Below are 16,596 nucleotides of genomic sequence, written 5' to 3' on the forward strand. Positions count from 1 at the left end.
CCTGCACTAATTTTGTTCATTTAATCAATCAAGACAACACAGCAGTCTACACTGGATGAATTTGTCTGTTGATAACAATTAGGAACTGATACAAAGTTCCACAATACTGTAGTAGTATTGGTAGTGTTCTTAATTTATTCTCTATTTCATTATATACAGAAATTCTTATTCTGTTAAATGGTAGTTTGTCATTTTTATACCTTTTTAATTATTTCCATGAAACTTTGGCTAATTGGCGCATCAGCTTACTGGGCCAAAATGTATTGGTCCCAATGTGTCCCAATTAACCAGAATCTACTGTAATTAGTTTAGTACCTTTTATGGTACCAAGATATCCACCAGATGAGGATGTCCTTTTGAACTGCAGTGTCTGTTATTGAGTGATAGTCAGAGGCTGATCTGATCTAAAGATTAAGCAGCTTGTTGTGCGAGATCTGGAAATTTGTCACTGTTAATGCATTAACTGGCTACTCACAGAACACAGTGGGAAAACCCCAGTTATTTGACATTAGACCTACTTGCTAGCTGTAAAAGCCTCAAAATCTGGTTGTTGCAGCTTTTAGATTCATTGTTGAAAGAAAGAATGGATGCATCCATTTATAGCATCATTCCATCAAATAACACAGGACTCCAATACATTCAAGTGGCTCCTGCAATAGCTGGATTTAGACATCCCCTTTTTCCATCCACAATGTCCCAACTGTTTCACAGCCAGCAAAGTTTAATCTTTTATTGCAGTATAGCACCACAAACAACAATGAGGAATAACCAGATAGTTCAGTGCTTCTGAATAACATTGTTTGATGCAGAAAATGTCTGCAAAGGGACTTACTGCATTTTGTTTCTTAAGGTTGATGATCTATTGTTTAAATTAGGAGGTGTGTAAGGACCAGTTTGTGTAGTTTTTCCTCCTTTTCACTGAAGGTTTTAAGTTTATTCCAAAGAGCAGAAAATAACTTAATCTGAGGGCCTGTAGTAATACAGTGAAATGCCAACCACATTTGTACCTTCAGAGTTTAACTTAGGCAGATAATTTCCGGATAGGAAGCATGAGGGCTGTCACTCAGCCATGTCAGATGGAGTCAAAGTCTGTGCTAAGGCTGTCTTCCATTTGGCTTGAAGTAAAGGAGTCGGCATTTTGAAAATGAGTTTAAAGAACAGAGGGTGTGGTCTGATTTGATAAAAGTGCGTGAGAACATGACAGGGTTAGACAGGTCAAAGACATTTCCATTCATGATGATTCAGGTACAATGGACACAGATTTAAAACAAAGGGCAAAAGAAACAGTATCACAGCCGTATATCACCTGTCCAGCTCTCGACTCCATCCCTCCCCCTCCTGTCTTCTCCCATCATTTCAGATCTCCCCCTCCCACTTTCAAATCTCTTCCTAGCTCTTCCTTCAGTTAGTCCTGACGAAGGGTCTCGGCCCGAAACGTCGACTGTACCTCTTCCTAGAGATGCTGCCTGGCCTGCTGCATTCACCAGCAACTTTGATGTGTGTTGCGTGAAGCGAGTGTGTCTTTTTTTGCCTTTGATATGCTCAAAGTGATAATAACTGAAACTCACTTCCAGTCGGCATGGTGGAAGCAAAGTCAAGCAAGTTTCAGAAGGGAATTGGAATGACGAAGGGGAAAACTAAGTTGCAGGGAAAAGAGCGGAGAAAACAGGTTTGAACAATTGCCCTTAGAGAGCAGCAAAGATTGGTCTCATTCTGTGCTCTAGTAATTTTAGAATTCTGTGTTCTTCCGAGCAGCCTCTCCATGTTTGTTTGGGATCTTAATTCCTTGAAAATCAGAACATGTAGGTAATGGAAATTTGAAATAAAACAGAAAATTCTGGAAACACTCAGCAGGCCAGGCAGCATGTGCAATTACTGTTTCAGGTGGAAATCTCTTGGTCAGAACCAGAACTCAAATCCTTTCATTCGAATTTTCCTTCCAACTGCATAAGGAATACTTGGTTACTTTTGCATGACTGAGCACTAGTATCTGATTCTTTACGTTAAAATCATCTCCCAAAATTTCCCTTTTAAAAATGGTAAGCACTTTTAGAACAACTTTTTAAAAAATCAAAATAAACTATTTTTATTTTTTTTAAATTACAAGAATACACCGTCCAATGCATTTTCATTCTTATGTTTACTTCGAGTCGTGTTCTTTTACACCAACAGGACTGATTCCACTCATGCGCTCTTCACCACTACAGTACTACAATAATTGAGTGGCTGCGAGCTACTGTTCTTCAAAAACTCTTCATTGTCTGTAAAGTGTCCCGATCAGGTTAAAAAATGTAAGGTTCATAATTCCTGCTTTGACTGAATTTTGATGTTTCCTCCTCTTAGAACGTAGGGATTTTCTTCTATATTAAATACCAGTATGTTGTATTAAAGCAAATGGTTATGAAGACCACCTTTAACTAAACATCAAGCAAGTTGGCAACACGTGCATCCAAAATGGAAATCATTTGTCCAAAAGAATGTGTGTTGATCTTCGAAAAGTCAAACTTGATACAAATGGCACTTGTTTCTCAATTTCCCCTTGAAGCGTCTTGCAGCGAAGGAGTTGAGCGCTACAAAGCTATCAGAGCGCGGCAGGGAACGGATCGTTAGCTGGGTGTATATCCGGACCAGAGAAGCAGGATCTTTCTGAAAGAAAAATCATGTGAGTTGAAGCTGTGTGTGTGTGTGTGAGGGGAAGGGGGAGCGTTTTATTACTTGTAGCCTTTGGACCGGTTTCTGAACACTGCAGTTACAAAGATAACAGTCACATAGCCGCACTTCTCAGAAAATCCCTGCCTGATGACGCTCCAGCTTCTCAGCCAATGAAAATGGGTAACGACGAGGAAGCGGAAATCCTTCATGGCTTGTATTTGGAAGGGATACAACGTGCGCGGAAGGGAGGGCTTTGACCGAGATTAGTCGTAAGAGGGAGTTCTCATAGCTCAGGCGGTCATTACGGCTACTGGGCGTCTCATGTAAGTCATGTAGCTCTGTGTTCTGGAACAGTTCACCCTTTTATGTTAACCGATAAACATTTTGACAATATGTCTTGCTTTACTCAGAGGTCCAAAGAGCGAAGGCGCAACTACTTCACTTCCAGTGCCCTCCAGGCTCCAACTAAACATGTTTTTAAATGTGATTAAAGGACCTGTGATTCACACCCCTGCTTGAACCGCGATATTGTTGATTCCGTGTTTCAGAAGGTCAGAAATGCAGCGCCGAAACAGGCCCAGCCGGTCCATGCAGACCAAGATTCAAATTTATGATAGTCCCATTTAGTCCCGTGTTAGGGACATATTCCGCTAAATATTTTACAACCGTCAATCTTTCCAAGTACCTTTTAAATATCAGTATGCATCCACTTTAATCACTTCTCTAGCAGCTCATTCCATATACTGACTACTCTCTGGGTGGAAAAAGTTACCCCTTAGGTTCCTGTTAAGTCTACGAGCTTCCTGCTTAAACCGACAGTCAGTGACCACTTTATTAGGTACAGGAGTGGAACGCAGGAGGTCTACTACTGTAGCCCTTCCACTTCAAGGATCGGCGTGTTGTGCATTCAGAGATGCTCTTCTGCACACCACTGTTGTAACGTGTAATTTGAGTTATTGTCAGCCCCCCCCCCCCCCCCCCGCCAGCTAGAGCCAGTTGGCTGTTCTCTGACCTCACTCATTAACAGGCTGTATTTGCCCACAGAGCTGCTGCTCACTGGATCTGTTCTGTTTTTCACACTATTCTTTGTGAAACTCTAGAGACTGTTGTGTGCGAAAATCCCAAGAGATCAGTTTCTAAAGTACTCAAACTGCCCCATCTGGCACCAGCAATCATTCCAAGGTCTAAGTCATTTGTATCACATTTCTTCCCCATTCTGATGTTTGGTCTGAATAACAACTGAACCTCTTGACCTTGTCTGCATGCTTTTATGCATTGAGTTGCTGCCACAGAAGTAGCTGATTAGATATTTGCATTAAAGAGCAGGTGTAACTAACAATGTGGTCACTGAGTGTATGTCTTATAGTTGGGATAAAGATTAAATATTCATGATTTTATACACTCAATGAGATCACATCTCATTCTCCATTGTTCAGGTGAAAACACTCTCAACGTGTTTAACCTGTCTCTATAACTCAGGTTCTTGAGTCATGGAAACATCCTTGTAAATCTCCTCTGCTCCCATTCCAGATTAATGTCATTTTTTCAAAGCACTGCAAACACAAAATTCCAAATGCACCCTTACCAACATCTGTAACATAACGTCCAACTTCTGTACTTGGTGCCCTGATTGATGAAGTGTGTCAAAAGCCTTCTTCACAACCCTGCCTACCTGTGATGCCACTTTCATGGAACCCTATCAAACGCATTTCTGAAGTCCATATAGACTATCTACCACCATGCTCTTGTTGACTTGGTTACTTCAAACCTCTCAATAAAAATTAATGTGACATGATCTACCATGCACAAAGCCATGCTGGTCATTCCTAATAGACCAAATCCTTCAGAATTCAAACCGCGCCCCCCCCCCCCAACGGTAACTTACCTACACAGATATTAGGTTTACTTGTCTATAGCTCCTAGATTTTTTTTTCAGTGCTTCTTAAATTTAAATTAAGGCACAACATTGTGGGCTGAAGGACCCACACTGTACCTTTGTTCTTCTGGCACTTCACCATCACTAAAAATGATGCATATATCTCAGTCAGGGCCCCCACATTTCTTCTCTGACTTCCACAGTGTTCTTGGATATACTTGATCAGTCCTTGGAGATATATCTTCCTTCATACACTTTAAGACATCTAGAACCTTGTATACTGTAATGTGGACTGTCCCCAAGATCTCGCTGTTAGCTATCTCAAGTTCCTGAATCTTCATGTCCTCCCTGGTAAAAATGGAGGACAAATAATTATTAAGGTCTTCACCTATCTCCTGTGACTCCACACAAAGATGTCCATTTTGGTCTATTCTCTTTCCAGTTACACCTTTTCCCTTAATATATTTTTACAAAATCTCTTTGGATTTTCCTTGATTTTCTCTGCCAAAGCAATCTCATGTTCCCTTTTGTTCCTTTCTCATTTCCTTCCTGAGTCTATTCTTGCATCCCCTGTACTCCTCCTTGGACTCACTTGACACATGTTTCCTTTTTCCTGACAAGAGCTTCAATATCACTCATCACCCTGGGTTCTCTCCTCCTGCCAACCTTGCCCTTCACTCTAACAGAAACATGCAGACCTTGAGCTTTCACTATTTCACCTTTCAAAGCCTCCCACTTGTCTGTGGTCCCACTTGCCTGCAAACAACCTACTCCAGTGAACCTTTCCAAGCTCCTGTTTCATACTGTCAAAATTCACCTTGTTCCAATTTGGAACCTGTATCTTTGGACCAGATCTATCCCCTTATTTTTAGACTAAAAGAGCTATGGTCATTGGTCCCAAGGTGCTCTCCCACGAACACCTCAGTCACTTGTCCTGCCATATTTCCCAAGGGTAGGGCAGATTTGTCCTCTCTCTAGTTGGGCCTTTTGTAAACATAAGAGATTCTGAAGAGGCTGGAAATCCAGAGTAATCCACACAAAACGCTGGAGGGACTCAGGAGTTCAGGCAGCATCTATGGAGAGGAATAAACAGTTGACATTTTCGGCTAAGACCCTCCAGTACCCGATGAAGTATCTTGGCCTCAAACATTATTCCTTTCCTTAGATGCCTGCCTGGCCTGCTGAGGGCCTTTTTTATAGTACATGATGAAATTTTCCAGAACACCCTGAACGAACTCCACCCCATCTAAGCCCTTACCATAGCAGCAGTTCCAGTCTTTATTAGGAAAATTAAAATCCCCATTTTGACAGCCCTATTATTCTTGCAACTTTCTGCATTCTCCTTGCGAATTTATTCACCTAATTCCTTTTGACTATTGGTCCTTTAGTACAATCCCAACAAACTGACCATCCCCTTCTCATTTCTCTCATTTCTCAGCCCCACTCAAAGCCTTACTGGACGTTCCTTCAGTAATTTCATTTTGGACTACTGCCGTGATGCTCTCCTTAATCAGAAATGCAACCCCCCATTCCTCGTTTTCCTGCATGTCTTTCCTGCCAATAGTACCAATTTGCTGGAACATTTCACTGCCAGTCCCTCCCTCAGCCATGTTTCTACAATGGCTATTTTATCGCAGTCCTACCATACTGTAGCCATCTACAGACTGAGTTCATCTTCCTTCCCCGTCAGGCCTCTTGCATTGAAAATAATGCAATTTAATCTAGCAGACTTCACTACCACGATGTTGCCTGTCTTGTCTCCTGAGCTCACTGTCACTGAGTTCTGTCCCATCTGCCTCGCTTCTGATCTGGATGCCAACCCCCATGCCAATCTCCTTAGTAGCACTAATAAATTTGCCTGACATGGTATTGGTGTCTCTACAGTTCAGGTGCAACCTGCCCTTCTTGTACAGGTCACCTCTGTTCCAGAAGAAATCCCAACTGTCCATAAATCTGAATTCCTGGCCAGTGTACCAACTCTTCAGCCATGCATTCATCTTCCATATCCTCCAATGTTTATTCTCACAAGCATATGCACGGGGGAGTAATCCAAGGATTGATTTTATACCTGTGTCCTTCATGCCAATGTACAAAATGGCCCTCTGGAAAATGTTCTGCAACCAGAGACATCCTCAGACCTGGCACTGGGGAGGCAACAAACCATCTTGGAGACCTTTTTGTGGCCACAGAATCGCCTGTCTGCTCCTCTCACTATCTCCCTCCACCTTTGCTTACTGAGCCTCAGAGCCAGTCCTAGTACAGTACCACAGATCCAGCTGATGCAGCTGCAAGATCATGAATGGTCATCCTGTAGTGGGTAGCGTCCAACCTGATGGCATCAACATCGATTTCTCAAACTTCTGGTAAAGGATCCCCCGTTCACCATTCTCTATCCCATTTTCTGTCCTTCACCTTATCTCCCTGCCTGCCCATTGCCTTCCTCTGGTGCTCCACCCCCTGTTTCTTTCTTCCATGGCCTCCTGTCCTCTCCTATTAGATTCCCCCTTCTCTAGCCCTATATCTCTTTTACTAGTCAACTTCACCCCTCATCTTTTTTTCTCCAGTCCTGCTGAAGGGCTTCGTCCCAAAACGTCGACTGTACTTTTTTCCATAGATGCTGCCTGGCCTGTTCCTCCAGCAGTCTGTGTAGGTAGCTCCATTCCCTGCCTGTTTAAATGTCTGTCTGAATGCCATTTGGACATTGCTGTTGTATCTGGTTTCACCACTTCCCCTGCAGCATATTGTAGGTACTCACCATTTATCTTGCTTAAATAAATACCTATCTTGTAACTCTTCTAAACTTTTTCCCATGTAACCTTAAACCTAGGCCCTCTACTATTTGATATTTCTACTTTTGGAAGAAGAAATTTGATTGTTTATTCTATCAATGGTCTCCCATAATTTTATACACCTCTATCAGGTCTCCCCTCAGCTTTGGACTCTTGAGAGAAAACAACCCCAGTTTATCCAGCCACTTGTTACAGCTAATACTCACTAATCCAGACAGCATCTGGTGAATCTCCTTTGTACCATCTCCAAAGCTTCGGCGTGCTATGAGGGCTCTGGGAAGAGTGGCGACATTTGCAGGCTGCCCCAACACATTCTTGGGCAAGTTGGTTGTTATGCCAACAATGTGCGTTTCAACGCTGGTGGTAAATCTGAATCTGCATTCTTCCTGTAATCTGGTGATGACAATTATACACAGTACTCCAAATGTGTGGAAGGGAGCACGGTAGCGTAACGGTTAGTGTAACTCTTCACAGCGCAAGTGAATGCTTCTAAAGCACAATGCTTCTAAAGGTCCTGCATAATTTCCTTGTATATTTCCCCTCCCAAGCGTGAGAAAAACCGAACACAAATTGGATGATAGCTTTGCAGAGCGCTGATGTTCGGTCGGTAGGAGTGACCCTGAGCTCACAGTTACTTCCAACTTTTAATTCTTCTTCCTGGCGCCATTTTGATATTACTGTTTTTTTTTGGGAACAGTGCAGAAAGCAGTGAGACCCAACACAAGCTTGAGGAGTGGCATCTCATCTTCTGTCTGGGCACGTGGCATCTGGACTAAAAAGTAAATTCACAGATTGAGGTAACTTTTTTTGTCTGACTGTCAGAACCTGCCATTTTGGCCTGTAATGTTCAATCAGGTTTGTGGGTCTGGCAAATGGTACGGGAAGCACTCTCTGTGAATAGGTATGTTAATCATTTATTTACAAACAGTAAAGATTCAACCAAACGTTCATGTTCCCCAAGTTACAGACACTGCAAAGCTGAATATTCAGCAAACATACATACAGTCAACAAACGTACTTATTTAAAAGTGCATGTAGAGCATACCTTCTCAGTCAGCGTGTGCACCCTTGCCTTAAACAAAAGAAAAAGGGAGCAAGCCCCTTCCCACCTGCTATTTTATATACCCAGGATATTTGAAACTGGACACCAGGCAGTTATCCAATGGGAAAAGCAGCTGCAGCTTCTAAACTAACCAATCACAATGGAAGTGACTCTCGACAGTTAGAATAAGGCACCCAGCCCTCAAAAGTTGCGAACGTGATAATCCAGCCCTCAGACTAGTATGACTCTCACAAGCTGCCAACTAAGTTATACATAAAACACAAGAGTGCAATACCCAGTACTGTAAACTCAATAGTCACCTCCCAGTATACTATAGTAGTCCACCAGCTTCCCTTTGCCCCAAGAGGCCAGCAGCCCTACTCCAGAGTGTAATAGCTAATAAGCTGGTCCCCCACTTATTCTTACACACTGACTCTAAGATATGATCAACCAGGTGAGTGATATTACCCGACCCATCAGGAATGTAGGTGCAGCATTCTTGACCAATAACAGTACCTGTGCCACCTTCCTTTGTGAGCAGGTAATCCAAGACATCGGTTCCTGGGACAGTCTGGCCACGCCATGCTGAGAAAGGCTATCATTCAGGACATCCTTCCTTTGTAATCGCCCTCTTACTGACCGGCATGGGCAAAGTGCTCACCCAGGGTACGGGGGTGGCATTCATAGGGCACCACATATCAACCGGACCACCCTGTGGAAACTGTGGGTAGACCTAGGAACTGCATATGCAGTAAGTGCCATTCAGCATCTAACGAGTGCCCGGCTTCACAACACCATTTGGCGTAGACACAGTCGTCCCAGGATACTTTCTGCTCATACTTGCATCCACCTTGCACCTCGTACCTGTGCTCAGTATGCTACCTATACCAACACTCTGACAGGTGGGGACTTTCCAATTATATAAATGGTACATAGCGAACTACCAGCCCTTAAAGCACTTACTTCATTTATTAAGGCTCAAGTCCCTTAAGGCTGTTACCTTAAGGTTGAGGTTGGCTGGACTAGGCTACCACCCACACCCCCAAAACAGAATGTCAAAACCTGAGAGGCCTGATCATTTCCCCCAGCAGTCTTTCTTTGTTGTCAAAGGGATCGATATCAGTGGCGTCCCTTCTGTGATGTAGTAAGGAATCTTCATACAAATTCAGCAATCTGACCCATTGGTCCAATGTGCAAATTCAAACCCCATCCCCAGGAATGTATCACAGGATCCTCCACCACAAATTAGCATCCACCACTTTACCATTCTGTAATGCAGGGAGCTACAAATGCACTTGCTCCTGATTAGTCACTGGATATTTAGAAAACACAAAAACAATAGAACTACCTGGACTGCTCCCCAAATGCTCAATTCCCTCTGAAATGTGGGCATTCTCATATCCAGAATAAATTTGCCCAAATTTTTACTCGAATTTCATATGGCCAGCATAAAATGAGTCATCCCGAAACCAATTATATGGGGAAACAAGTCACAAAGTAACAGATTGACACAATAAACATGTTACAGATTTAGAAAACAAGAAACAAAGTAATTGACTAAACAAAAACAACAAACAAAGTAACAGATTAAACTGAAATCACAAAGTCCAGCCTGCACTCCTCTTCTTTAAAACCTTCATTGGAACGGCAATAACTGGGGTTAATTTTTCACAGAGAAGCAGCACCGTACCTTGACTCTGTTTTATTCCCCCAGTTCAGTCCCTTCCTACCTACCTCCGTGGCGCTTCACAGGCTCTGGACCTTTTCAATGATTTCAGGTTTCCTGGCCCCATCATCTTATCTTTACTATGCATGTCCAGTCCCTATACACCTCCATCCCCCACCAGGAAGGCCTCAAAGCTCTCCGTTTCTTTCTGGACAACAGGCCTAACCAGTTTCCCTCCCCCACCACTCTCTGCCTTGTGGAACTTGTCCTCACTCTAAATAATTTCTCCTATGGCTCCTCCCACTTCCTTCAGACAAAAGGTGTCGCCATGGACACTCGGATGGGTCCCAGCTGTGCCTGCCGGTTTGTCGGCTGTGTGGAACAGACTACGTTCCAAGCCTACACTGGTGACCGTCCTGCACTTTTCCTACGTTGCATCGATGACTACATGGGTAGTCCTGAACCAGGCTGAACTCTTTGACTTCATCCACTTTGCCTCCAACTTCCACACTGCCCTCAAATAAAGGCAACAGTGCCTTTATTTCCTGCAGAGCATCAAGAAAGCTCACCTCTGTCCCAGGATACTGATGGACTTTTACCGCTGTACCACTGAGAGCATACTCACCAACTGCATTTCAGCGTCGTATAGCGATTGTCCCGTATTGGACCGCAAAGCACTCCAGCGTGTGGTGAAAACTGCCCAGTGGATTATCAGCACCCAATTGCCCACCATTGAGAACATCTACCATAAACGCTGCCTGAGCAGGGCGAAAAGCATCATCAAGGATGCATCTCACCCTAACCATGGACTTTTTACTCTCCTCCCATCCGGTAGGCGCTACAGGAGCCTCTGCTCCCACACCAGCAGGCACAGGAAGAGCTTCCTCCCTGAGGCTGTGACCCTGCTGAACCTCACATCACAGTGCTAAGCAGTATTGCACCCATATTGTACTGTCTCAGTACTTCTATATTTGTGTGCTGTAGCACTTACTTTTTATTCACAGCTATTTTGTAAATAACACTATTCTTTGTATTTCTGGTTAGATGCTAACTGCATCTCACTGGCTTTGTATCTGTACTCAGCGCAATGACAATAAAGTTGAATCTAATCTAATCTAATCTAAATTTACCTAGTCCATTTCCAACACCTCCCTCCCCTTACTTAATTTCACTGTCTCTATCTCTGGAGACAGTTTACCTGCTGGTGTCTGTTGTAAACCAGCGGACTCTCACAGCTGCCTGCACTATACTTCGCCCCACCCTGTTACTTGTAAAAATGCCATCTCCTTCTCTCAATTCCTGTGTCTCCGCCGCATCTGCTCTCAGGATGAGGCTTTTCATTCTAGAATGAAGGAGGTGTCTTCCTTTTTCAAAGAAAGGGGCTGCTCTTCCTCCACCATCAACTCTGCCCTCAACCGCATCTCTTCCATTTCACGCATGTCTGCCCTCACCCCATCCTCCTGCCACCCTACCAGGGATACGGTTCCTCTTGTCCTCAGCTACCACCCCACCAGCCTTCACGTCCAGCACATAATTCTCAGCATCTTCCGCCATCTCCAAAGGGATTCCACCACCAAGCACATCTTTCTTTCCCTCCCCCCTCCCAACTTTCTGCTTTCTGCAGGAATTGCTCCTAACATAACTCCCTTGTCCATTCATCCCTCCCTACTGATCTCCCTCCTTGCACTTACCCTTGCAAGTGAAACAAGTGATAATCTGCCCTACAGCTCCTCCCTCACTGCCATTCAGGGTCCCAGACAGTCTTCGCAGGTGAGGAGACACTTCACCTATGAGTCTTCTGGGGTCATATACTGTGCCCAATGCTCCCAGTGTGGCCTCCTGTATGTTGGTGAGACCTGACATAGATTGGGAGATCGCTTTGCCGAGCACCTACGCTCAGCCCACTAGAAAAAGCAGGATCTCCCAGTGGCCACCCATTTTAATTACACTTCCCGTTCCCATTCTGATCTGTCTATTCATGGCTTCCTCTATGGTCATGGTGAGGCCACACTTAGGTTGGAGGAACAACACCTTATATTCCATCTGGGTAGCCTCCAACCTGATGGCATGAAGATTGACTTCTCGAACCTTCGGTAATGCCCCCCCTTCATCATTTCCCATCCCCTCTCCCCTCTCTCACCTTATCTCCTTCCCTGCCCATCACCTCCCTCTGGTGCTCCTCCCCCCCCTTTCGTTCTTCCATGGCCTTCTGTCTCTTTTACCAATTTACTTCCCAGCTCTTTATTTCATCCCTCCCTCTTCAGGTTTCACCTATCACCTTGTGTTTCTCTCTCCCCTCCCTCACCTTTTAAACCTACTCCTCAGCTTTTTTGCCCTCCAGTCCTGGTGAAAGGCCTCGGCCCGAAACGCCAACTGTATTGATAGATGCTGCCTGTCCTGCTGAGTTCCTCCAGCATTTGTGTGTGTGGCTTGGATTTCCAGCATCTGCAGATTTTTTCTTTTTTCTTATCAGAGAACTGATAAGTAAAAAGCAACTGTGCGGAGGCCCAACACATTCGCAGAGTCTATGAAAGGCAAAGTACACACACACACACACGCACACACACACACACACACAGACACACACACACACACACACACAGACACACACACACACACACACACACACACACACACACACACGTGTGCGTTGCAGCTCATTCAGATCATTCACACTCTATGTACAGGAAAGATGGATGCCCCTCCCTGCAACAAAGAGGCACTAACCACTCCTATGTTAGCCGATATCCTTTGCAGGGAACCCTGAGTGGAATGTGAGGAATTTAGCAGAGACAAGAGGAACCCTGATCTGCAGAGGACTTGAAGAATGACCTTCTCCCTAACAGTCTCCCTTTTTTGCTCCCCTGACAGTATTTCTACATTGCATAGAGGACGAGGACAGGGCCCCTATTTACCTGCTCCTCCAGAACCCCAGCTTTAAGCTATGCTAAAACATTTCTTTATGGGACATGTGTGATCCCCCACTCCCCATCTGCTTATCAAACTTCCGTACCTGGCTACGGGTACCCTCTCCTACATACTCTAAACCCTGTAACAATTGAACCATTGTAGTTTCAACAATCAGAATAAGGCACATTCCCCACAGGCCTATTGTCATTTTTGCTCAGCTTTTGTTTTCTATTTGTACAGTCAGACTTGCTGGGCCTATCCCGGAATCTCACTATTTACAGCACATCACACAGACAAAGACACTTAACGAGCTTGTAACTATTTAATCTCAGCCTATCAGAGATAGTCCCTTTGCTCTGCTCGTTCCTTCTCCACATTCTGTTACTGAAAACCAATGTGTTTTCTTCCTTTCCCATTTCTGGCCAAGGATCCCAAATACGTGCTTGCTCCACCGTTGCATCCGTTCCTTCGACTATCTGGATTCTACTCTCAAATAATCCTCTACTTCCATCACTTCTCTTCCCATAATCCTCAGTACTAGTGTGTTCATTCTTCGTCTTCACATCAGTACATTTTTGCCTGTTTATGCCTCTGAAGTGTTTACAGAGTTCCGGCTACAAGTCACTGTTACATGTGGGAGGGGGAGAATATACATTGTCCAGCAGAGTTAAATATGTTGGAGGCAGTGGTTCTTCTCTTTGCCTCCAGTGGGGTTTTTACTGGAAAGAATTGTCTACAAAAATGGGAAACTGCTTGATCTTCACTTCCACTTCCACCCTGCAGCCTTCATCATTGAGCTGTAAGACATGGACGCCACCTAATGTATGTACACACTCAGGTGCCAAGCTTCTGAATATGCACAGAGAATGGACTTTACATTGAATATCTATATAAAGAAGTCCCTTTGACCAGCCTAAGTTGTAAACCATTAGACCTTTGACCTGAGTGATTAAAACCTGCACTCTTCTGATTTGACAGACACTGAGCCAAACTGGCATGCCTTAAATTTGGGGATGAAGGTCACAGAGCACAGAAACACATCCTTTAGCCAATTGTGTGTGTGTGTGTGATTCATTAAGTAATCATCGTACTAACCCTATTCACCAACACTTGCTCTGTGGATTGCTGTGACTTATGAATAATGATTATTAGGTTTTATTGTTCAAGCAGTGGATAAGTACATTCACTTGGGTAGTGCTACTTTTGTTGACTGCTGGCAGATTTTCTTCAGTGTTTTATGCAGTGAATCAGAGGACAAGTGGATGGGTGTTGCTTAAAATGTTTGAATTCAACACGGTAATGGACAGTGAGACAAAACGGTTGTTGCATTAATTCTTTGCACACAAGGTGGCAGGTCGCAACAAGCTCTCGGTTCCACCTTCTCTTCACCATTGAGGTTCACCTGCTTCCCCTCTGGTTCTCGGGTGTCGTATGTGGCAAATGTGGAAACTGCAGACTCCTCCATAGGCAGGGAAGATGGTGTCTGATGGAACAGGCAGGTGGATATATCATATGTTGATGCATTCCTTCTGCTGTTTTCACTGGGCTTCGATGTGCTCACTATACATAGAAACATAGAAATCTACAGCACTTTACAGGCCCCTTGGCCTATAATTTTGTGCCAGCCATGTAACCTACTCTAGAAACTGCCTAGAGTTTCCCTACCGCATAGCCCTCTATTTTTCTAAGCTCCATGTACCTATCTAAGAGTCTCTTCAAAGACCCTATTGTATCCACCTCCACCACCTTTGCTAGCAGTGCATTCCACACACCCACCACTCTCTGTGTGAAAAACTTACCTCTGACATCCCCCTTGTACCTACTTCCAAGCACCTTAAAACTGTGCCCCCTCGTGTTAATCATTTGAGCCCTGGGAAAAAGCCTCTGACTATCCACATGATCAATGCCTCTCATCATCTTATACACCTCTGTCAGGTCACCGCTCATCTTCCGTCGCTCCAGGCAGAAGAGGCCAAGTTTACTCAACCTATTCTCATAAGGTACATCCTCCAATCCAGGCAACATCCTTGTAAATCTCCTCTGCACTCAAGTCAAGCTGCATTTTATTATTCTGTGCATAAGTCGAGCAAGGTACAAGTACAATAAAATTTTTCCCTGCTGCAGCACCACAGGCCAATAGACATCACACAGGACATAAATTGTACATCATTTGTACCTGACAGTGTAAAAACATCCGTGGAAAACAATAGTGTAAAAAAACCACAAATCAGACAAGTCCATGGCAGTGCAAGAGGACGTTTGTAGGGTTAGTATTGTGCGGGTTGGTTCAAGAACCTGATGGTTGTAGGGAAGGAGCTGTTCCTGAACCTGGTGATGTTGGGCTTCGGGCTTCAGTACCTCTTGCCTGATGATACCAACATGATCTGGATGGTGGGGAAGCTGGATGGTAGGTGCCAACTCCCTGAGGCAGTACCTCCTGTAGATGTAATCAGTAATGGGAAAGGCTGTGTCCACTATGCTCTGCAGCCTTTTGTGATTGTGTGCTTTGCAACTGCCCCAGTAGTCGATCTGTAGAGTTTCATTCCAGTATTTGGTGACGACTGAGCTCTTCAGTGTTCTCAGTGCGGACCTGAAAGCTTCTTCTCCACTTCACAGACATGGGCTAGGAATTCCCAGGAGCTGGTGGGGATGTTGCACTTCATCAGGGAGGCTTTGAGCACATTCCTGAATCTTTTTCTTAAACAGATGGTAACTTCCCTGAATCCTTTTCCAAACCAGGTGGTAACATAGAAAACTTACAGCACAACACAGGCCCTCTGGCCCACAAAGCTGTGCCAAACATGCACTTACTTTAGAAATTACCTAGGGTTACCCATAGCCCTCTATTTTCCTGAGCTCCATGTACCTGTTCAGGAGTCTCCTAAAAGACCCTATTGTTTCTGCCTCCACCACCGTCACCGGTAGCCCATTCCATGCACTCACCACTCTCTACGTAAAAAAAACTTACCCTCGACATCTCCTCTGTACCTACTTCCAAGCACCTTAAAACTGTGCCCTCTTGTGTTAGCCATTTCAGTCCTGGGAAAAAGCCTCTTGACTATCCACATGATCAATGCCTCTCATCATCTTATACAACTCTGTCAAGTCACCTCTCATCCTACATTGCTTCAAGGAGAAAAGGCCGAGTTCACTCAACCTGTTCTCATAAAGTATGTTCCCCGATCCAGGTGACATCCTTGTAGATCTCCTCTGCACCCTTTCTATAGTTTCCACATCCTTCCTGTAGTGAGGTGACCAGAACTGAACACAGTACTCCAAGTGGGGTCTGACCAGGGTCCTATATAGCTGTAACATTACCTCTCAGCTCTTAAACTCAATCCCACGGTTGATGAAGGCCAGTACATCGTATGCCTTCTTAACCACAGAGTCAACCTGCACAGCAGCTTTGAGTGTCCTATGGACCCCAAGATCCCTCTGATTCTCCGCACTGCCAAGAGTTTTACCATTAATACTACATTCTGCTATCATATTTGACCTTCCAAGATGAACCACTTCACACTTAGTTGAACTCCATCTGACACTTTTCAGCCTAGTTTTGCATCCTATTGATGTCCCGCTGTAACCTCTGACAGCCCTCCACACTATCCACAACACCCCCAGCCTTAGTGTCATCAGCCAATTTACTAACTCATTCCTCCAC

General features: G+C 44.4%; 1 protein-coding gene across 1 annotated transcript in view; it reads left to right on the plus strand.

Annotated features, from left to right (window-relative positions):
• The first annotated feature begins 2,887 nt into the window (after positions 1 to 2,887).
• pus7l (pseudouridine synthase 7 like) overlaps positions 2,888 to 16,596 on the plus strand; it is a 56,672-nt gene continuing 42,963 nt past the window's right edge. Inside the window, exons 1-2 of the mRNA XM_063058207.1 lie at positions 2,888 to 2,975; positions 8,015 to 8,114. The gene's annotated coding sequence lies outside the window, so the exon portion shown is untranslated. The remainder of the gene's footprint in view (positions 2,976 to 8,014; positions 8,115 to 16,596) is intronic.

This window comes from Mobula hypostoma, chromosome 9 (assembly GCF_963921235.1).
Source record: "Mobula hypostoma chromosome 9, sMobHyp1.1, whole genome shotgun sequence".
Taxonomy (NCBI): Eukaryota; Metazoa; Chordata; class Chondrichthyes; order Myliobatiformes; family Myliobatidae; genus Mobula; species Mobula hypostoma.